Source organism: Pogona vitticeps, chromosome 1 (genome assembly GCF_051106095.1).
Source record: "Pogona vitticeps strain Pit_001003342236 chromosome 1, PviZW2.1, whole genome shotgun sequence".
Classification (NCBI taxonomy): Eukaryota; Metazoa; Chordata; class Lepidosauria; order Squamata; family Agamidae; genus Pogona; species Pogona vitticeps.
Window position 1 is genome coordinate 44,791,697 of NC_135783.1, and position 23,882 is coordinate 44,815,578.

The 23,882-nt window shown below is 40.5% G+C and overlaps 2 long non-coding RNA genes across 2 annotated transcripts in view; both read left to right on the forward strand.

Annotated features, from left to right (window-relative positions):
• The first annotated feature begins 3,117 nt into the window (after positions 1-3,117).
• Positions 3,118-23,882, forward strand: part of LOC110074678 (uncharacterized) — a 35,225-nt gene continuing 14,460 nt past the window's right edge. The window contains exon 1 of the long non-coding RNA XR_013540399.1: positions 3,118-6,272. This is a non-coding gene — a long non-coding RNA (uncharacterized LOC110074678). The remainder of the gene's footprint in view (positions 6,273-23,882) is intronic.
• LOC144585834 (uncharacterized) lies at positions 10,999-22,221 on the forward strand. Its single transcript, XR_013540400.1, has 2 exons — positions 10,999-20,563; positions 20,677-22,221. It is a non-coding gene; the product is annotated as an uncharacterized LOC144585834 (long non-coding RNA).

The window sequence follows — 23,882 nt, forward strand, 5'->3', positions numbered from 1 at the left end:
CCCTGCTTCGCAAACCGATTTTCGCTAGACGACGATTTTGACAGCTCCCTCCGTGCTCGCAAACAGGTGTTTTCGGGACCTAAGCTTCGCAAGACAGCTATTTAAACAGCTGATCGGCGGTTCGCAAAGCGGCTTTCCTACGGCCGATCTTCGCTAGGCAATGACGATTCTTCCCCATTTGAACGCATTAAACGGGTTTCAATGCATTCCAATGGGGAAATGCTTTTCGCTAGACGATGATTTCACTAAACAGCTATTTCAGTGGAATGGATTATCATCATCTAGCGAGGCACCACTGTACTCACTAGACAGTAGAGATTTGGCTAGTAGACCTCAGTTCTGGTGAGGCCATTAACCTTGTAGATTGATTGCAAGCCACTCACCATCTCTCAGCTTCAGCCATGGAGTTCTTATGTGTGTAAAATAGATCACACCAGTCTAAGCTTCTGGAGGAAAGGGTAGAATACCAATACGCTTCATAATTACTGGTTTGTTTCACTTGTGACATTTTCAGAACAAAGATGGGAAGTATAACACAAACGATCCTTTGCTTCATTCTGTTCAACACTACTGCACAAGCCATCCCCAATACTGCTAAACTAAAGTGGCACTGATGTAACATGAAACTAGATTTATAAACAGATCCCAACTGTGTAAACATGGAAGCACATCCCTCTGAATTAAAAAAAGGCTTTATTTCAGAAGTCTCCCCAGGACTGTAGCATTTACTGTATGAGGATCTGCAGAGAAGGAGTGTTTAGCAAAGCTGGATAATTGTTTTTGATTTATCACTCCCCTAAACCACCAGCCAACTTGACCAACACAGGATGGAGGATTATGGGAGTGATAGTCCAAAGAAAGGAATATTTACGAGCTCTGGTTTTTAGATGGGAGAGATGGACCTTCGTTAAAACAGCACAGGGTTCCAACCAGGCACAATCTTTTGCAGGATATTATTTTTTATTACAACTTTTCCCTGTTGTTTCCATCCCACAACAAGTACCATTTCACTTCCAACAAGCACGCTGGGTGGGGTGGGGGGGCGGAGACTGTTTCTGATTGTGAATGCCTCCTGTGAGCCCACTTTTTCTCCAGTAGTCACTTACTCCTGGGTCACTTACTCATGGGTGCTTCAGGGAGAATTACTACAGCAAGTTACTGCTTCTGGTTGCAAAGCAATCCTGAACAAAACGTAAGGAACTCAAAATAATAAAAAAAACTCCAAGTGTGCAACACACCAGGTTTAGTACCATCAACCCCTTTCAGCCACAGCTGGGGTAACAATTTATCAGTGCAATAGAGAATTATAAGCAGTTCAACAAACTTGGGTAATTACCGTATTTTACCGTGTATACGACCTCCCCCAATGTATAAAACGCCACCCCTAATTTTGACCCTTGATGGAGGCAGAGGAATAGTTATTGGGCAACTGCTCCTCCACCTCCACTGGGATCACCTCCTCCAGTGCGACTACCGGGGCTCACCTCCAGATCACGTTGCCGCCTTGTCCCCTGCCCTAAGGAGACGATCGCTGGAGGGGGAGATCTGGTGGTGGCAGCAGGAAGAGGTGCCCGAGCACGTGCTTGTTTGCCTCTGCCTCCTCCTGCCTCCACCACCGGGGACAAGGCGGGTGACGTGAGCTGAGCCCCTCAGTCTCAGTGGAGATGGTGATCAGGCAGGCAGGGGAGGCAGCAGCAAGAGGCGCCCGAGTGCATGTGAATGCTCCTTCGCCTCCTCCTGCTGCTGCCTCGGGGCCACCAGAGCGGACAAACTGTGAGTTCTGGAAGAGGCAATTGGGTGGCGGTGGCAAGAGGCGCCCAAGCGTGCGCACGACTGCTTCCTTCCATGTATAAAACACTCAATTTCCCCCTATTTTAGGAAAAAAAGTGTTGTTTTATACATGGAAAATACAGTACTCATTGATCATTTCTTCCCTTTTCAAGGAAATCTATTGTTGTGAGGGTGCCTCCATGTTGACTTTAGCCCACTTGAACACATAGAATCCAGCTCTAGTGGCTTCTAGTTTTAAGTCTGAGTTTGATCCTGTTTTATCCTGAATGGATTTCTAGGAACAATAAACAGGGGTGGGTTTTTTTAAAAACTTTACTATGAGCATTCAGAGTGATTACTCCTAAATTGATAGTCATATACTCACTTTAGGCTGCACTGTGTTAACTTCTACAGATTCCTGCAGAATTATTATTCAAATTGCCCTTCCCACTTTAGGATTTCCACTTAACTCCAGATTACATGCAATTGAAATGTTATTAGTCCTACTGCTGAAGCCATGGCTAGCTTTATCCTTCCATTAATATGTCTGATCCCTTTCAAAAGCTCTCCAACTTCGCAGCCACCACCACATCTTGTGGTAGCAAACTTCATAGTTTCATTGTGATGTGACTTATTTTTGTCCTTCCTGCAGGTGACACTGCTTGGCTCTAGTCAACCCTACCTAAGAGTGGAATTTCTCCAGAACAAGCATAGAATGTTGCATTAAAGAAAAGCTCAGAATAGACATGCTTTATGCTTCTGCTTACGACTTTTGAAAGCAAAAATGAAGCTTCTTACGTTGCTTTTTCTTTGTTGTAGACAAGATAATTGCATAATTGCATGAAAAGATTAAGGAATCTGAAGGCGGTACATGCCAACCCAACTCTGAATCATCTCCTCGTGAAAATGCTCTCCTCAGCCTAAAATACTTCCAATAAAAAAATCTAAATGTAAACTGTGAAACAAATTTGTCCAGAAATTAGTCCAGTCTTTCGCCAGGTTTTGCACTGAAGCCATGCCACTCTGAAACCTTTTACACTTGTTGTGATGAAACATGGGAAGTCAGTTGGCAGTAGTTCAGGGATATACACTGAAGGATATTGCCAAACACGCCTTCGATGCATTGCATAATATGAGAGGTTCTCAACAAGAGCCAGCTTTGAATCTGGGCATGCGCTAAACAATTTACAAAGCTAGGAAGAGAAACGCTATGTGGAAGTTTGAAGAAATAAAACAAATTATTGACTTCATGTAAAGGACGAGGAGAGAAGGAGAAAATATTAATTGTGGGGATAAACAAGATTGTGTCCAGTTACAATCATGCAGGAACTATTTCAGATTAGTACAAAGGAGACAAGAATGGAATAGGAACAATAATGTAGTGCTCTTGATGATGATGATGATGTTATTCTGGAAGGGTTGTCGGTCATCATAACAAGATATGAAATATATCTCTACTGGTCCCATTGGGGAACTGAACCAATATTACTGTAGTTAAGTGATGTGTGTGGGGGGGAGGTTTCTTGTGTTGTTTAGAGTTGTGTTTAACTATTGTATTTTTTCTTATGTTGTGTTTGTATTTGGTAGTTGTGTTAATAAAAACTGCTATATAATACCAGTCTATGTTTTTATAATTTCATTTGACTGTGCCTGGTATTTTTTTTAACAACAACATACCTGTAACTCGCTACTTTTGGGCAACAAGTAATGTAACTAGTATTTAAACATTACTTTTCAAGCACTGAGCATAACACCTAAATTACTTAGGAACAACAGCTATTGCCAAAGCTTACTTTTAAGGTGTTTTGACAGTCATTTTTCAAACTTTGCATCTTTTTCTTGTCAGTTCACGCTACCAAGGGAACTATTCTGTGGTTTTGTATTTCATTCATTCATTCATTCATTCATTCAACTTATATGCTACACACTCTACCCAAAGGTCTTGTCTTTTTATAAACATTTCCAAGAAAACTAGAATGGTATAGCAGAAGATATTCTGAGCTGGCCTCAGAAGACGCAAGTTCAAATTTCCACTAAGCCACAGTATTTCACCGGGAGATGGCAACGGTAAACCACTCCTTGAATTGATCATATACGTTTTTTAAAAAAAACTATTATGGCCACCAGAAATCAGAAGCAACCTGACAGTACAGAACAATTAAAATATTTCCAAGACACAGTATCAGAATTAGCCAACTGGTGGGAACCAGAGATTACAGTATTTCTTTGTATTTTTCTGTCCTCATGGCAACAGCGACACAACAAATTACCTGTGCTAATGCAGCAATCGTCCTGCTAATGGCAACCAGTGTGCTGAGAAGTAATGAGGGACCCCAGTAGTTCCTTTTATAATGTAATGTTTGCACTGAGAAAACATCCTACCTTACACAGTAATCATGAACCCACAAATGGATATAAATGGGGCAGTATTATAAAAGGATGTATGCACTTATTACCATTCGTATTTATATCCCTGTAAACATCTCAAATATGGCTATAAAACTCACTTCTAGTTGAGGAGTGAGATGTCAGTTCCCTACTGTGCCTTGGTAATACACTATTTCAATTGTTCTGGACTCTGCATGCTGTGCAAACAACCATCTTGTGAAGTCATGGGCAAACTAAATAGACCCAGAGTACAACCAGAAGAAGGGGATGGCGAACCACATCCAGGTACAGTACTCAATACCTAGAAATCCCTCAAAAGGGTCACAAATCACATGATGGATGTAATTATTATTATTTATGATTTCAAGATGGGGAAACCTTCCTATTTTACCCATTTAAATTGGGTTTGGCTTAGCTTCTTCTGACAATAAACTCACATGATTTGAAGTAGGAGCTGGTCCATGGTGACATGCTAAGCTTCATGGCCAAGGATGAATTTGGACTGTCACCCATGGTTTCCTTCCAGTTTATGTACTACATCACACAGAGGGAATGCTAACACTTGAAGCCTTCGTTTTGGAGTAGTAGCTCATGTGAGCCACCATAGTCTCTTAATATACTGCATGGAATGGAAAGGGGGGTTCACAGAAGCTCAAGCAAGATGGATTCAGGCCCCAAAAAGCAGTGCTAATATAAGCCATAGATGTCTCAGTGTCCAACAACCTATTCAGGAGAATATATATACCAATTTTCCCTTCCCCAACAACATCTCCTCAGAGATAGATGGCTCAGCTACCAGACTTGCAAACGAAATCACTGTTCACTTTCCAAGGACTAATCACAAAACAAACACACTAAATGCAAGGTGCATAAGTGAGAAAAGTGTGCCACGACAAACAGCCATCGTTCATCACTTGAGGGAGCACTCTTTCTAAAAACATGCTAAATGTATCCTTTATTTTGACCCACAGTTCTACGGTTTTCTCTACTGAACATAGCCCTCCTTGTTTGAATGCACAATTATCTGCTGTACTCATTGAAATGTGAATTGAGATGACCTTCCTATGGAAGTACAAACCCATAAATTAAACTGGTACAGTTTCTATTCTTAGAGATTCTCGGAAAACTAGGCCTGTAACATGGCTCTGTTCTGCTATGGAGTTCAATGTTACACTTGTTTATGCAGAAATAAAACCAGCAACATTACTGTTCCCATTATCAGACTACCAGACTTGCTCTTCTTCTAAGTTTCCATTACTTTACCATCCTTGGAATGATTCAAAAGGATCTTAGATGTTTTTGTAAATGGATCAGTCAAATTCAAGGAGAATATTTCCCATGTCAGAACTTCCATGTGCAGAGACAGTATATGAGATTGAGAGAGAGAAATGCACATGCTGGTCAGAGCAAGAAGAAAATAAACAATATACTGTAGATGACAAATGAGTCTTCATCCTAGTCTATAACTTGTAGTCGCTCATAATTAAAACAAAGAAGTAACAGCAATGCAAAGGTCTATAATTTCCTATCTGCCAGCTGGGTGACTGAGCAAAAACAATGATCAGCCTTAGCCACAGGGTACACTGGTAGCTTGATTGCTCTTATACGCATATCAACAAAACCAGGAAAGTGCTCGCCAAATGAAAATAAATTTGCACAAAATCGGCACACATTAATATTTATACATAGATGCAAACTAAAATACAATTACTGCAATTTGGATAGTAATACAGTACCTACATTCATGTCTGTAAGCAGTTGACCTGATTCTTCTGAAGCCCTGCAGGAGATGTTTTGCTTCCTGAAGAACAGCAAATGGTAATTCTATTCACTTGTGTAGTCATGGGTTTTTAACCACCTGAGACAAATTTTGCATCACAATTGCTATTGATTTGCTGCCATTTCTTCAAAGCCCAAACCTACTGACTAGAGAAGAGCAGCTGTCTCCGTCTGTCTGCCTGATGGTAAGGCCAGCTGTGCTACTCCAAACACGAACTGCCGGTGGGCAGTTTCAGGGCCTCTTCCTTCTGTCCTGAAAATTCTTTACCTTTAAACCAGACTTGGGCTGGAAATGGAGGATGCCTTCAAGTGGATAATTGTCCACCCTTTCAAAGGTAAAAATATTCCACATAAAGTAAGCCACAGGTCTTTTGCTTCTGGACTGGCTCAAGCAATCAGTTAAAAAGAGGAAGAGAAACTGGTGGTGATGGTAGTAGCAGCAACTGTGGCTCTGGATAACAATTCTTTCTCCAGAGGCTATTTAGACAATTCCCCCAAATGCTCACTAGGACCATCCTGCAGCCTTGACTTAGGCAACCTGACTGTTCTTGCTGAATAAAATGGCAGACCTGAGGTAAGAGACTCCAAGAATATTGCAAATTTTCTTTAGCAGGTTGTGTGTGTGTGGAGGAGGGGGGGAAGACAGCATCATTTCCCAACTATTTTTTTAGAACTAATCGACAGCTCAGTTATCAGTGTAATGGTTGATAACTGGAAATCTCTTTCCTATGGTAAGAGCCATTGTAAGAGAACATGTTTTGTATTATGGAGGCATTCTATGAAGTTTTGTGCTAAACTACATTTTTCTGTGCAGTGATTTTAGCCTGAACTGATGTTAGGCCTTCTAGATTGGAAAATCCTTTATCAGCTTTTTCTGACAAACAAGCCAGTGGTGTTTGTAGGATTTTAAAGAGCAGCAAGGAAGCCTCCCACTCTTCCTTTCTGCCTCAGGAGATGGTATAGGATGAGAAGCAGAAACATGGCTGGGGAAGATTTCTTTGTAAGGTGCCTCTTTAGCAGGAAAGGTTTTCAGCTGTTGAACTTTTACCCATTAATAGCAGGGATGGAAAATTGCAAATTCTTCCCCAAAATGCCCATTTCACATCTCTCCTCACTGTGAGACAGAGTGCACCTGGCCTTGAATAGGGTCATGTCTGTGAAACTTGCAGTATGTTTCAAAATCCTGAATATGTTTAAGAAATGTGAATGGCTAAAAATCAGCTTAACTGAAAAATAGGTGCACACATACTTTCATTGGGGAAGATGGTATACACAAAACAGGTAAATTAAGAATTGTGCATAAATAAATGCATACAGTACTTATTTTCCATATGGAAAATGCATTGTGATTACAATACAGAAATGCATTGTGATTACAAATGACGTCTCACAACAGAGAAAGAACTAAGATGCAAAGAAAGAGAAATGAATGCAGGTGCAGTTTGGAGAAACACAATTGAGACAGAGGATCAAATTATATTTGAAGTGCAAATTCTTTGCAGTGAGTATTTTCTCTCTTTAACACTATGATTCCCACAGACATACTAAATTTTCACTCCAATTTCCTGTTGAAGGACTTGGGTTTTTTGTTTTGCCTTGTTCTGCGTTCAAACAGAAACTTGTAGTTTTAAAAAAGGGCCACAGGGGGAAGGTATAAGCATGATGCCTCATTTTCATTGTTTGAGGAGCTGGGGTGTGATATCCAATCAACAGCTTCCTGGGCTTTAATTTGAAAACCACACCACCAGTGCAGCCTGCACCTGTTCTCTAAGAAACAAGTCTGGCACTTAATCTGCCATGATTTTTGGGGACTCAATCTTATGCACTGACAAGAAGACTCTGGTGCATGCTTGAAGAAGTGGGCTTTGATCCACAAAAGCTTGCAGACTGTATTATTTTTAGTGGTCTAATAAAGGCATAACTTGCTCCTGGTTTGTATTGTGTAAGGATCACATGTCTCTCTTTGATTTTTTCAGTACTTTGACATCCTCTTTGTATTTGTACTGATCCCCTATGGGCCCTTATATTTCTGTCTCCCTCTCAACCCCCTTTCTTTGTTCCAAATGTTCTCTAATATCTTTCTTTTCCTTCCCTTCTTTACTTGTCTGTTTGACAGGTCACCTCTTCCTTTGTAAATATATCTCCTTTTTCCTCCTCCTGCCCTGGTGATAAGGATAGGGTCCCATCTCTTTCTCCCTAAATGGGTATCCTCCAGTCCCCCACACTGACATTACTGTATTATGTAGGCTTCCATTTGGGTCCCACTTTCCCAGGAGTAGCAACTCACAGTTTTTCCCTCCTTGGGCTCTTGGCACAGGAAGCCCAGTGAGAGTTTCTTCAGGTGAAAGGGCAGAATGTGAGGGCTGTGGGTCAGAGGATGATGACTTACCAACAGGGGCATTTGTGTCCCTGTTCTGATCACACACTATAAATTGACAAGCTTGTCCCTGTATATCCAGCAGATCTGAAGAGCAGGTCTGACGTTGGCCATCCCAGCTAAAGCAAGAAACCATTCATAGTTCAATAAATTTCTAGAACCCTTTCCATTGCAAACACCACACGGAAAGCTGCTTTTCCTGTTTATTGTGCAGGAAGTTAGAGAGAATTAATTTAACTCCACTACATATTACAGCATGTTCTCAAGCAAGCAAGTGAATTCTTAGTATGCACGTTTTGTATGTGCAGGCACAAATACTTCAGAACAAAATGGCTTCCATTCTATCAACAGGTCCACCACCCATGAGGATTCAATTGCCTGAATATTATTTCCTGATATTGTGCAAGCCTCAGTGGTTCTGAGGGAAGGATTGATTATTTCTTCCTTTGTTGAAATAATGACAGGCTCCTTTCGGAAGCAGCTTGTTGATTTTCTTTCATCTGAGGGGGGATGAGGTGTGAAGTGCCACTTTGCAGTTGGAAGGCTGGTCTTTACCAGAAACAATGTAACTTACTCTTTTTTTTTTCCTGAGGCCACCTTGCTTTGAAACTCCTCAAAATTTCTTAAGCAGAATTCCATCTACAAAACACTTTCAGCTTTCATGGGGCTTAAGAGTAAAACTCAGCTGAACTGAGTAGCTCCAGCAAAGTTAGCATGTGAAGAAGATACAGTACATTGCAACAGTGGCCCCTGGGGCCTAACGGGATAAAAGAGTGTAATATATCTGTAAATATGAAAATATTTTGAAAATACAAATAACATAAGGAATGGTGGTTTGTTATAGTTATGTGATTGGAACTGTATAGTGCAGGGGTATATATGGGTGTGGTGGTAGCAACTATAAAACAAGGCAAGAGAAAAGGACAACAGGATGTTGATTGTCCCAGCAGTAGCTGGGATCTTCATTTCTGAACAAAATGCTTGGGTGAACTAGGCCTAACTTGGCCGCAGAGTTTAAAACTTGGGCCTTTTCAACAGGTGAGTCTGTCAAGTGGAACTTCAAGAATGGAGAATTATGGGCTTTGTAATCTTAAATTTTAAATTTTATCTTCTTGGGCTCCATAATCACTGCAGATGGAGACAGCAGCCCCGAAATTAAAAGACGCCTGCTTCTTGGGAGGAAAGCGATGACAAACCTTGACAGCATCTTAAAAAAGCAGAGATATCACCTTGCCAAGAAAAGTCCGAATAGTCAAAGCTATGGTTTTTCCTGTCGTGATGTATGGAAGTGAGAGCTGGACCATAAAGAAAGCTGACCACCGAAGAATTGATGCCTTTGAATTGTGGTGCTGGAGGAGGCTCTTGAGAGTCCCCTGGCCCGCAAGGAGAACAAACCTATCAATTTTAAAGGAAATCAACCCTGAGTGCTCACTGGAAGGACAGATCCTGAAGCTGAGGCTCCAATACTTTGGCCATCTCATGAGAAGAGAGGACTCCCTGGAAAAGACCTTAATGTTGGGAAAGTTTGAAGGCAAGAGGAGAAGGGGACGACAGAGGATGAGATGGTTGGACAGTGTCACCGAAGCAACCGACATGAATCTGACCCAACTCCGGGAGGCAGTGGAAGACAGGAGGGCCTGGCGTGCTCTGGTCCATGGGGTCACGAAGAGTCGGACACAACTAAACGAAATGAATCTTAAATTTCTGAACAGGACTTCTTCAGTGATCAATTTTCTCCAAGGCACTTGCATGAAGCTTTCAATTTCGTCTTCAGCATCTGCTGTTCAAGCACAAAATTGAATCATGGTTACGCTAAGGTTTTCCCTGAAATCTGACTGATATTGTTAGGTAAGGCTTTGCATTATACTCCTAACTACTTGTGCTATTTCAGCAGGCATGGAACTTTTCTTATGACTCTTTTCATATTGGCAGTTACCTGCCCTTTTACATTTAATCCAGTTGCTTCATTAGGTGACAGCATTACGTATTAGCATTTATCGATTGCTCACTCCCACAGCTGGTTGAGTGCTTTGCAATCTGAGAGTCCCTGCTTTTAGCACTATCCCTTGTTTCTTTTTGGATTGTTTCATCATAGGTAAGGAAGATTCACACTGGTTTACTATTGCTTTCTTCTGCATAGTACTAACAAAAGTGTCACTTCCATTATCTGTGAATGATCCTCTACCAGTGTCACCTTCAACTACTACTACTACTTCTGCCCAGTAGCTGCCATTCAGGAGTTTCTCTGCCCCTCATCACTGTTGAAACTGTCCATTCTCTTCTACTGACACAACTATCACTCCTGAAGATGTTGGATGCATTTTAGTCTGGTGTCTCAGCTTTGACCATTCTGCCATAGGTTGACCCTGCTAGGGGTCTGGATACAGAAATGGGTCCTGTCTTCTGATGGTATTACTCTCAGTTTCTTTGACACACTTAAACATCCTCAGCAAGCTGAGTGTGCATCCAGGATTTACAAAAATACAAATGATAAAACCAAAGCCTACTTTCTTTGTCATTTGGTCAATCTGACCAGATGAGCGGGATATATATATATATATATATAAATAAATAAATAAATAAATAAATATTATTATTATTATTATTATTATTATTATTATTATTATTATTATTATTATTATTATTATTATTATTATTATTATTATTATTATTATTAGGGATTGGTAAGAAAATGTCAGAAAATATGAACAATTCCGATTGTGTCTGTAAAAATGTTAACTGTCCTTAAATGATAACTTTTTAAAGTAATTAGAAAATGCTAATCATTACTCATAAAATGTCATTATTTTGTTTTTACTGCTAACATTGTAACTACTTGTGGTGTTGTTTGTTACACAAAAAATAACCAGATACAGATAGCTATGTTACTTGTAACTTATATGTACTGGCTGTTTATAGTGACCCTTTGATAGGCAAAACAAAACAACCCACAAACAAACCAATTACTTAAAATTCTTCAAGTTAGTAAAATAGAATATATAGAGGCAGCTTCTTCTCATTTTCACCTTAGGCTACGTTAGCAACTGAGCATTTCAGGTGGAATTAGCATGCTTCCAGTCATATTTTACAAGAGCTTCATATTAGGTCGCTGGGTTTTTTAAGACCCATCTAAAAACATGGATGTACTGTATAAGCAGGCCTTCCCTCCAGATAACAATTAATTTTTTCCTTCTTTATCTATTCTTTGTTATTTTTGCCATCTTGAAAAAAATGCTTATTGTTTTTCTTTATTGTTAATTGTTTAATTGTTTATTTTTGCATATTTTTATTTTTTGTTATATGTATTTGTATCTGTATTTTTATCTGTCTGGAAGCCGCCTAGAGTGGTCGTTTTGACCAGATAGCCGGGGTACAGGTAGAATAAATAAATAAAATAAATAGGTCATAATTCAGTTTTTTTTTCAGTTTCCAGTCCAACAGCATCTCATTCCCTGAGATTAAAAGAGGAAAGCTTGAGATCTAGGAGTAAGGCCTTCTTTCTGATGTGACTGAGCAATGGTTGCAAAATACTGACTTGAATCCTGTTGACACAGGTCCATGACATCATCAGCCACCGCCTTTTATCTTTAATTAACAGCTTCCTGTTCTACTCCTCAGGTTCCAAAACTCCTTGGAAATGCCTTTCTCTCTGGGGAAACTTATGGGTGCCTCAGGTAGGCCGGGAAAGCCTTTAATCTCTGAAAAGCACTGAGGCAGCTAATGATGTTACCAACCTTGTACATGCAGGATTCTGGCCACTGTGTGTTTGACAAGGCTGACAATGTGAATTTGAAGGCTAATAACATTTGTATTGTAGCAGCTCTAGAGGATACAAGATAAAAGAAAAGTATGCTTAAGACCTGAATGGACCCTAAAAGCTGAGACTTACGGCCCAAAGTGAGACTTTGAGGTCCGTGTGTGTGTGGTTGTGTGTACGTGTATTTGTATGTTTTTTCTATCCTTTGTGTTGCCTATCATAATTCTAACACTTTCATTTTGACTGTTGTAATGTGCACTGTCTTATAAGCGCACGCACACACACAAACACACACCAGGTTTTCTTTATTGTTGATTTTTTTAATTAGAGCTAAAATGCTTTTCTCATTTAAATTCTAAAATATACAGTATTTTAATGAAATATAGTTAAGGATATGGTACATTATAATGCTAATTGTTTTTAACAAGGAATAATAGGGCTAAAATGCCATTCTGGCTATACTTGTTAATGATATGCTACTGAAATACTGTACTGCTTAAAAGGATTTTATGCTAATTGTTTTTGAAAGGGAAAAATAGCCTTTCTGGTTAGTGCAATTTTCATAATGTGGGGTTTTTTTTTCAATTAATTAAACACTTCTAGTCTGCACTTCCAGCAAAACAAATGTTAAACACTCCATTTCTTATTTAATCCAAAATACATAAATTTTCTTAACAACTGCTTGAAACAGCAATGATTTATTAGTATTAGGAATCCCCCATTTGGAAAAGCTGGTTAGCCCTAGAAAAAGCAGATCAAGGGAAAGGAAATCACACAAGCGTGTACCTTGATTAAAAGGAAATCCTCCAGGTAAATAAGTAAGGATTTGTGTACATTTAGCATTTCTACAGATTTAATTCAGATTAAATCATTAAAACATAAAAGTGCATACAGCAATCAAGATACAAGTTAAAAGAAAGAGAGCCTGTTGTACAGCTAAGCTAACAAGATACAGTGACAGGATATTATTCTGCTTTTTGGCCCCTCCAAACATTGAAGATATATTGAGGATGGAGCAGAATTAAAGTACTTTTCATCAGATCTATTCTGCAGTGTTATTGCAAATATTTAAATTTTCTTACATGTTTAAATAAATCATAATCTATACAGCGGACCCTTGACATACAGACGGCTTGACTTACAGACTTTTTGAATTACAGACTTCTCTGGCCGCAAAATTTAGGTTTGACTTGCAGCCTGAGAATTGACTTACAGACCAGAAAAAAACCAAAATGGAACAAAAACGGCCTGTTACGGGATTAATCGGTTTTCAATGAACTGTAGGTCAATGGAGACTTGGCCTACAGACTTTTTGACTTGAGAACCGCCTTCCAATACGGATTAAGTTCTCAAGTCAAGACCCCACTGTATGTGCCCTTTTCCTTCGTGTCATCCTTGTTTAACAATTGCAATGGGCAAAATGTGCTATTTATGTAAATTGAAAAACCCTGAACGGAGATTTGATCCTGTTGTAGAAGCGCCACCATGATTCATAGAACGCATGCACCCAGCACTATTAAATGTTATATGTATTGTAGAAGGAATTCATATGGGAGGAGTAATAGCTCAGAGCTTAAGAATATGCTTTCCAAGGAGGAGGTCCTGGGTTGGAAAAACCAGGGGCTTTCATAGCTGTGAGCCAGATGAGTGAATGGTCTGATTCAGTATGAAAAACATAAGACTCTATGGAAGCAGCCATGCAATTGGGCATAAATTTCCAAAGCATACAATCAAATTAAGAATAAACACTATTATATCTCATTGCTTTTGATAGGGAAAGCTAAGCACATCCTTAAACCTTCTATTGAAATCATTCCATTCTGGACTTAGGCTCAGAAAGTGGTTCCAGGGACAGGAGCTACTGCAGTCTTAAATTTATGTTGCTTAATTCACCCTTTTCACATTGTATTTCAGGCTTCCGTTCAGAAGGAACTGTTAGTATGGTCCTGATACACCATTCATCAGAATGACTAAGCCACAAAACTGTTTGGCCGTTAGCTGTCAGAACTGATGAACTACACCACTAGCGACAATGGGAGAGAACAGAACCAGTGCTTCCCAAAGCGTGTAATGCTTTCAATGCCAGTTAAAACAAGAGCCCAGCACCTCTTAAGATACAGAGCTTGACTTAAAGGCACATGGAGTGACTTATCAAAATCTCACACACTTCCTCCACTGCCACTAAGCTCAACGCATCAAGTAGGAATTATCTCAGCTTAAATGTAACAACCGTGGTTTAAAGCTCACCCTTGTTATATCTGCTGCTATACTAAACCAAATGAGCAAACAAAGATTAAAGATTTAAAAAAAAAAACAGAAAACAAAACTGGCAACTCCAAGCCATACACATTATAGCACAAAAATTGAAAGTAGCTATCTGGGAGGAAAGGAAACACTCTAAATTTCTATTAAGGCAAAGTTTTTATTAGACCATCTCAAAGGTCACAATCATACTTGGTTCTAATTAAAACTCTCAGTGTTGTGCTTTGCTTTGCACAGCTCAAGTTTCTAGACCGTTAAGCCAGCTCCATAGACAATTTATTTTATTTAGTTAGTTAAAATATTTTTACCCCACCTTTCTTCTTAAAAGGACCCAAGGTAGCTTACATCATTAAAAAGACAATATTTAAAAACTAAAAACAATAAGTATACAAATATTAAACAAGAATTCAACAATTACGTATATTTAAAAGGTAAATAAAATCAACACTAAAAACACATTTAAAGGCAACAGAACAATCCATTTTTAAAAAGCCCATCTAAGACCATCAGTCACTAAGGAAAAGGCTGCCTGAAGTGAAAGGTCTTTGCCTGCTTATGGAAGGACAGCAAAGATGGGGCCAGCCTGGCTTCTTGTGGGGGAGAGTTGCAGAGCCTGGGAGCAGCAGCAGAGAAGGCCATCTCCTGTGTCCCCACAAAGCATACCTGTGAGGGTGGTGGGACTGAGAGAAAGGCCTCCCCTGATTGTCTTAACGCTCAGGCAGGCTCATAGGAGAGGCATTCTTTTGGATAGCTTGAACCCAAGCCATGTAGGGTTTTATAGGTACAATGTATTATTGTACATGTTATACAATGAATAATCTCCCATGAAAGGTGAGCCCCAGCAGGAATGGTGACAAATGGTGTTTGATCTCCTGCCCAGCCACTGAATATGGTTTGTTTCTCTTACCCTCTGGTCTCTGATATCATGTTACCTGGTTAGCCCACTTTTACACTGAATTCCTTTCATGTGTATTTCTGCAGCCAGCTGTCCTAGATGTTCTGACCCATCTCCCAGTCCTTGTTTTCTCTTATCCTAAGGCATTACAAAGGACCATCCACTGATATCAAAGGACCCATCCATTGGTTGTGGCCCTGGAAAATGAGATTGTGTTGGATCTTATTCAACTCTGTAGCTCTGATGTTCAGACCAAATCGTTATGAGCATCCGTTCAAAGTCTGGTTATCTGCTTCATTATCAAACTGGGTCATTGGTAGTCTGTTAAAACTTGGGACAAAATCAGAGGGGGGGGACGATGTTCCAAAAATTCCTTTCCTTTTGAATACATCTGGAATACTTATTCTGGAACAAAGCTTAAAATGCATAAAAACAAAGTTTGTTCATTTTTAAAAAACTTTAATGTGTGAATCTTGCTTTAAATTGCAGGAAAATAATTTAAATTAATTAAGCTTCCCCCCTCTCCTGGCCTCATTTCTAAAGAAATGAGGAAAAAAATGAAATTATTTGCAAATCCTATTAGGAAATAGAATCAAATTTGCCTGTTCTGTAAACTAGATAATGGTGATATGGTAGAAGAAATAAATAGCCAGCATTCATTGCACTATACAGTGGTGCCTCGCTTAATGATTGCCTCGTTAAACGACGAAACCGCTATATGATGACTGTTTTGCAATCGCTTTTACGATCGCAAAATGATGTTTTAATAGGCAAAATTCGCTCCCTGACAATCGGTTCCCTGCTTTGGGAACTGATTTTTCACTAGACAAGGTTTTTAAAACAGCTGATCGGTGGCTTCAAAATAGCCACCCACTGTGTAAAATGGCTCCCCGCTGTGTTTTTGGATGGATTGACCCTATGGAGGATGTTTGCTGGATGGTGAGTTATTCAGCCCATTGGAACACATTGAACGGGTTTTCAATGTGTTTCGATGGGATTTTTTTTATTTCGCTTAATGAGGATTTTGCTCTACAGCGATTTCGCTGGAACAGATTATCCTTGTTAAGCGAGGCACCACTGTACATGATGGGTCTTTAATAGTGATGTATGAAACCCACATCCATTCAAGAAGCAGTATAGTTACGGTAATATGCTCCAGCATTTTCTGTCTTAATGCTGTAGGTGCTCCTAAGTAATCTTAAGGTCAACAGTTACCTGACAAGATATTAAAACTCATGTAATAAACAAAGGATGATCTAGGACAGCTATTCTCAACAGGGAGACTCTGGCACATTTGAAGGGGGGCACTGACTAGGAACAATTCTCCACACACCAACTTACAGATTCGTTATGCAATTTATATAATCCCGATTCAGCCTCTATCTCTTTCATATTGTGTTTATGACACAATATGAAAAAAGAAGGTTGAGAACGGCTGATCTACAGCATAGACAGCCCATAACTGGGCTAGTTCCCCCAAATGTGGGTGTTAGGTGTCCTCCCCATCCCCATCCACAAGCCAACTCATTTTACAGTGCATGGAACCCTCCGAAGGTTGCTACAGAATTAACAAGCAATTCCTTGTCATCTTTCAGCATTAAAGTTATCAGCCAGGGCCACCAAAGCTGTGTTAGTCTCCTAGCTGGATTATATTGATGTTCCTGAAAATGAAACCATCTAAACGTGACTGGGCAATGTCTGCATAATCATGTCTTTCAAAGGGATAGCTGGATAAATCCCCATCTGGTGGCTTCTTGCCTTTCTCCCAGAAAAGCGAGAACTCTACCCAACAGTCCACCAAATTTTTATCTGTTGGCTTCACCTAACCATGATGGTTAGAGATCTAATATAGATAGGCTTCACGTTCTGAAGCAATCCGGCAATATTCCCAAAGGAAACTATCCCAGTTCACTTTCATTTAATGCAGACAGGACTGATGTGTCACATGACTAGCAGCAATATAGACTCAAAAGAAGACTCTAATTAATGGTGCTATGGTAGAACATACTGTAATACCTCTGGGAGGCCGTGTCAGTCCAACCTGGAAAAAACAGACTTGGAGAATAATGAAAGGGCTGTAGATGGTCAGTTATCTATTTTTACTGCTAGAGATGTAGAGATATTTTGGTACTATGTGCCGTTGACTGTTTGCTGTTTCAATTTTGGGAGCAAGCTGTCTTGGTCCAACCAACTGGGAGAAGATGAATATCTGAAAGACACCCCAGAAACTAGTCCATTTCAGACTTCACTGGATGATAGCACCTTACTGTGTGGTTTTTTAAATTTAAAACTACTACTACTACTTTCTCAGAACACCTCCTGTGATTTGGCCTACTCACAATTAACAAAACACTACTTAATTTGTAAAAGTAGAATTGCCAGGGCTCAAACTCTCTAGAAACGGCCCTCTCATATAAAGTCTTTGTGAATCAGGCAAGGTGCACGTGCACTATCATTTGCCACTTCTTCACATGTTTGTGCTGTAACCCATGCGCTGAAAATTGATTCTGGGGCTTCATCTGGGTGAGATGCGATCCATTTTAAGCTTAGCATCAAGCTACGCCTGATGCTTCTTTGGCTGCATGTCTCGGAATGCCTCTGTCTTCTGTCAAGCATGCAGAGACAGCTCTATTAGGTGCTCCAATTAAATGTGCCACTGAGAGTTGTTAAAACCTGTGTGTGAACAAAACCCTTGGCTGTTTTCCATACTGTGCCCACAGCTGGAGCAAGATTACAGTTTTCCATGGGTCTAATCTGGCATTAAGTGAGGGGTGGTGTTAATCCTTCATTGTTTTGAATAATCAAGCACCTCCTGGAGGGGGGAGGATTTCAAAGGCACATAAAGAATTTATAAAACAGCGCTTCAGGACCAGAGAGTGGGAAAATATCACCAGAATCCCAGCAACAGTAAACATTCCACTGGTCTGTTTTCCACAGGGGTTAGCAGCATCACAGTTGGTTGGGAAGCCTCTGATTTGTTCCGCTATGCCTGCTTCTTTGAAGAAACCTCGGTGTCCCGTTCTGTTTATAATGGGGGCTAAAATACAATATTTCAGAGAGGGCGTGATGACAACACTCCAAAAGAATGCATGGAAAGATTTTTAAAGGCCACGTGTACATTTCAGTTGCTTAGACTTAGAGGCAGCGCTACTCCTGTCTTTTGCAAGTTCCAGTCCATTTCAATGGAGGGCTGGGGAAAATGGATGTTTGCTCTTTCTTTATTCTGGTAATTGCTTCAGGTCTGTCACCCAGAGGCAAATAAAAAAGAAGCCCGTAAATAGACACCCTGTTAAGTAAAGTTTAATGTACATAAATTCATATGAATATGCCTGAGAAATCATAGACTACACCTCGCATCACCCCCCCCCCCAATCAGCCCAGGAGCAGTGGGGGGATTGTGAACTGTAATCCAGCATACCTGGTAGAGACCAGGTGTGAGCAATGGGAATTGTGATCCAATGCAGATGAAGGACCCAAAACGGGGAAGACTGTTTTGGAGTGCCACTGTATTTATGTAATGTCCTAGCTCAGCCTGTTGGGATTCATCACCACCCCTCACAAACTGAGTGTGCACCAGAGAATGTAGCCAGTGGTTTCCTGTGGCTGTGCATTTTGTGTGATAATTGGTATTGGGGTTCAAGCAGTTCTACAGAAATGGTTCCTCACTATTGCTCTGCATCTAACTGAAGAAACTGATAAACTACACATAATTTCTGAGTCTCTGTGGAAATGGTTTAAAAACTATAAGTAGAGGGGCATCACTCATTGCTGTTTTATGGCATACTTTAGAAAAAACGAATCTGGTTACTCTTCAGTAAAAATATGATTAAATGCAATTCCTTTCTGAGTCAAGATAATTCAAACTACTAACCTTGTGTGTAGTTTTTACAGTAGATTAATAACATTATCTGAGGATAGAAGTAAACCATTTATTAGCCGTAAGAGTAGCAATAGCTGTGGCTCAGATAATCTGCCCAAATGCTTCTCTGGGTTCAGAGAATTGCAGAGGTGAGGCAAAGATAGGGGTTTTTTTTTTCTGTGATGAAAACATGGCTTTGGAACTCCCTCTCTATGTTACAGCATCACTTGAGCCCGGATAATGGGCTTCTACAAGCTAGGGGTTGATCACTGTATTTAAAAAATGGCCAACTATGTGGAATGTTGGTGTGGTGCGGAAGGACTCTTCTTAAGTTTTTACATAATTTATCTGGTTCCATCAGGACTGCCATTGAAACAGCAGGCTGCCATCATCCTATTTTCCAGAGTTTTTAACTACAACCATTTGAAGAACTTTCTGTATTATTCCTTTAGGTTTATTATGAACCACTACTGGTTCTATAGTTTTCTTTGTAGCGTGGTTCATTTTATGCGTTTTTACAGGAGTTATTATGATTTCCTGACCCTATTTGTATTGTTAGCCGCTGCAAGGATTTAAAAAAAAAAAATTGAAAGACAGAGAATATATGGGCAGCTCAAATTCAATAACCCGTGGCCCTCCACAGCAAACTCTTAATTCCAGCCAGCTCCGGTAACTCTGGCTAATGGTCAGGGATGATGGGAGTTGTAGTTCAAAACCATCTGAAAGGCAACATGTTGCCTTCCCTAAGATTACATTAGCATGAAAAGGTTACATTAGCATCAGGCCACCTGCTATAGAAATAACATGAGGAGGGGGCCAATATTAACAGTAGGAATTATTCTTTCCCTCTACACACAGGTGTGGAGAAACTCCAAAAAGACTTGAATTTTTCTCCTCCCTGCCTTCTGTTGGCACATCACTGCTGCTCTACGGATACTGAGACATGTGGGGACTGTATGTACAGAGCAGAGGCCCTCCTGCCTCCCAGCTTGCACCCTGGGTGTCTTTGGGGGGGGGGATCCTAGATTTATTTCACATTTAATGTACATAGACAGGTTGTGCTGTGCTGTAGTGGTGTGCACACTGTCAGTGCAGATGATGGTAACAAGCCGCTATGCGGCTTTGCCCCTTCATGGTGCAGAGAAAAATGTAGACACTTTGCTGTGCAGCATCCTGACCCTTGAGGATGGAGGGAAACCCATCAGGAGTGGGCTGCTGGATACTGCAAGGGGAAATGCAGGATGATAAAGGGACTCTGTAGTATTCCCCTTTTTTGTGGAAAGCAGCTGGGGGAGGGAACTGGGAGGAATGGACTAAATTGCCTGCCCTATGTGCCTCACTCTTACTCTGACTTGCAGCCTGTCCAAGCATCTTTGGTTGAAATAAAAGCAAATAAAGGAAACATTTAAACATAACATGCAGTTTGAGCTCCAGACAAAAAGAGCTATCCATTTCCAAATGACAGCCCCATACCAGGTAACTGGTCATGCCAACCCATTGCCTTCAAGGTTTTTGCTCTGCATTGCTGTCTGTTTGTTTTTCTGGTTCAGTGATAAACTCTTTGCTCTCTGGCCTTGCTGTGCTAATAGGGAAAACTTTCCATGACTTAACTGTCAGAGAACAGAGACAGGCAGGCCTGGCTGGGACAGCTTTTCCAACCCCACTTTGGATCCTGATGAAAAGAGGGCTGTGCAGAAACTTGTCAACATTCCATACATCCCGTCCATCATCAAGGAAGTCTCGGGTTGTTTTGTTCAGCTGCAGAAGTTGCACTGGGGCGGACAAACAGCTGTGATGCAAGACGTAAAGGAGAGACAATATGTTCTAGCTTTTCTCTAGGACTAGGACACTTCCATCATAATTTAGGACACTTTCAAGAATGTGTGTTCCCTTCCCCGACTTGGTATGCAGTCCTAACTTGTCCAAAGGAGGGGTGAGCAAAGAACAGCCTGCCTGAGGTTGTCAGGTTGCAGCTCCCATGAGCCTTTCCCAGCAAAGCCAATGGTGAGCTTTGCTGGGAGCTGCAGTCCAACAACATTTACATTTTGCCGCTCCTTCTCTTTTTTAAAGCTTCTACCTTAACAGCAGACTTTGTAAACAAAAGGGAAAAAATGTTCTCTCCTGCCTCTGAATTCAAAGAGAACCCCACCTCTTTGCTCAGCCCTTTGCCCCTTTCTTGAGTTTGCTGAAATCTGTTGTTGAAAGTGCTCATGTTGTTAATGTGCTGTTTGATTTGTTCACAACTGTAAGTAAAGAAAAGAGTTTTACTTATTTCTGTTTGGTGCCACTCTGTGAATGGAAGGGAGCAGAAGAGGTATCCTGTAGACCATCTTGACTACTACTTCTACTTCTCTGAGTTAGTTATTGAGACTGTAAGTGCCAGTTAATGAGAAAAAGGGTGGACTACTGTGGAGAATGTGAAGCTACCCTGCTTTGTGAATACTTGCATTTCTACTGTGCAGCTAGAGGAATTTAACTAAATTTCAAAACCATTCAAACAATTTTAAAGTTCTTATCTAAGCATACAACTGTTGAACTGGATTGCTCTAAGTATTAAATCTTGGCCAAAGCTTTCCCTTTTTGTACCTTGCAAAAGTTGGAGAACAATTTCTTGCTGAATTCTAAGGGTCCTTAGGTTAATGGTCCAAGGTTTCAGTACAAGTTAGCAAGAGGCTTTTACCGTTATTACTTTCTAATCTCTGGCACTGCTTTTAAGAGCGCCTTGGTAGAATGCCCCTTCAAACTTAGCTACATCATGATTTTGTGTCAGTCCCTGAATGAAGAGATCAAAGCAGTGGCAAAGTTAGGGTGTGTGAGGGAAGAAAGGTCCAACCCTTGCTTCTTGGAAGTTTTCATCTAGACAAATAAGCTTTCCACATGTGAGCTAAGTGATGGTACAGGACATGTTTCTGAGTAAGGATGCAAAGAACTGGACAGCATAAGGGACAAACTGCTGGCCTAAACACGGTTTCATGAAAAGGCTGTATTCTCTACAAAAAGTACTGACAATTGAACAGGAAACCTAACAAGCTGAGTCTGGTATTAACATTGCTAGGTCTCAGGGGACCAGCTCAATTCACTTTAATTCCCTGAACCTACATGTTTGGGGCCCTGAAGCTTGAACTGTTATGAGAGCCCACTTCACAACCAGCAACAAGATCTGGGTAACTACAGTTATCTTCTTCAATGAGGTTATTGCATGACCCATCACAATTTTTCAAAAAGAAAACATGTGGGCTAAAGTTGCTTCTGGGGCCCCTCCAGGATTAGGGACCCTGAAGTTTAAGGTTCATTCATTTCATAGTAAATCTGACCCTGCTCTTAAGGCAGGTGATGCCATGGAAGGAAGACATTCATCATTCTGTGTCAGGTGCTATAAGCCTTAACATCCATCTCCACCCATTCTCAGACAGCACCAGGGTTTCCTAGCTCAGAATGAATGTGTTTGGGTGCATGCTGTGTTTGCACAACATCAGCGCAGCAAAAGCCAGGAGCGAACATGCATTTGGATCCCTCATGACATTTGGAACAAAAACAGGGAGCAGAGCACTAGTATCATAACTCAGGTGACTTCTTGCTGCCTGGAAAACAAACAAACAAACAAAACCCTCCTGTATTCTATAGGTAAAGATATGAGCCCTAAGAGGAATAGTAGTCATTGCTGAAGCTCCTGGATGCACTTTGTTGCCTTCCTAGCCACCAAAAATGTGGGGTTTTTCCCTCTCTAACTTTGGGTTGCTATCCTAGCTGATTAGTTATTTTTCAAACTAGGCACTGATCCTGTTTACCTGAATTCCACATGTGCTAATTTCCAACATTGGCTGGCCCCAAAGCATTTCTGCCCCTGGGATTCTACCTCCTTGCGTGCCCCTGTTACCTTATAAGGGCCCATCCCCTGGTCCCAGTTCATGCCTTGGTGATACTATCTGGCTTTATGGAACATCCTTTACAAACAGTACTTATTAATTTATTCTTTCCATTCCTGACGCAATCAGTTCAAACTGCAAACTGCAAAAATAGTCTGATTTAAGTCCTTGCTGGTTTGTTTTGTTTTTGTTTTGCTACGTTGCAACTAAAGGAAGTGTTTCCCAAATTGCTACTCTGCATATTGTTTTCCAATACATGGTCTAAAGGTTGAAAGGCTTTTTCTTAAAATGTGCCGGAAAAGTCTTCAGTCACTAAGCTTCCAGCCTTGGCCTGCTTCTGTTAATGCTATAAAATATGCTGGGTTTTGTTTAGGAGGGGAGAAATCTATTTTATCTCACGCTGCTGGCAGACCATTGCTATGCAAGCCTCCCACAGAGTGATCTACAATTTCTCAGTATTTCAGCAATTCTTCATGGTTGTGCTAATTGGCAAGTAGCCGGCTGCCACATTTTAAAGCCTACAAAAAGCAAGGTTTCTTTTCTTTGTTATCTCCAAAGGCTTTCCATATAGCAGTCAAAATAATAAAAATTGTGTGATCTGTTTAGTCTAGACTCGGAAGTATCAGCTTCGTAAGCCTGTGGAGCCTGCATTCTTTGCTACTTTGCCACCATATTAACCAACTGGTAATCACCACGGAACAATAATAGCTGAACAAATCATTTACTTGGTTTGTTTTACAGCAAAAATGACAACAAGCAGTCAGCTGCACTAGCAAAACCTCCATTAGAATAAACAGGACTTATTAGGACTGTGGAATTGTTAGGACCGTGGAATTGTTAGGACCATGGAATAAGCACTTATATGCAGTCATTATTCAGTAGCAAAATCAGGATGAAAACATACGACCCAGATTCCAAGCCCACTGACA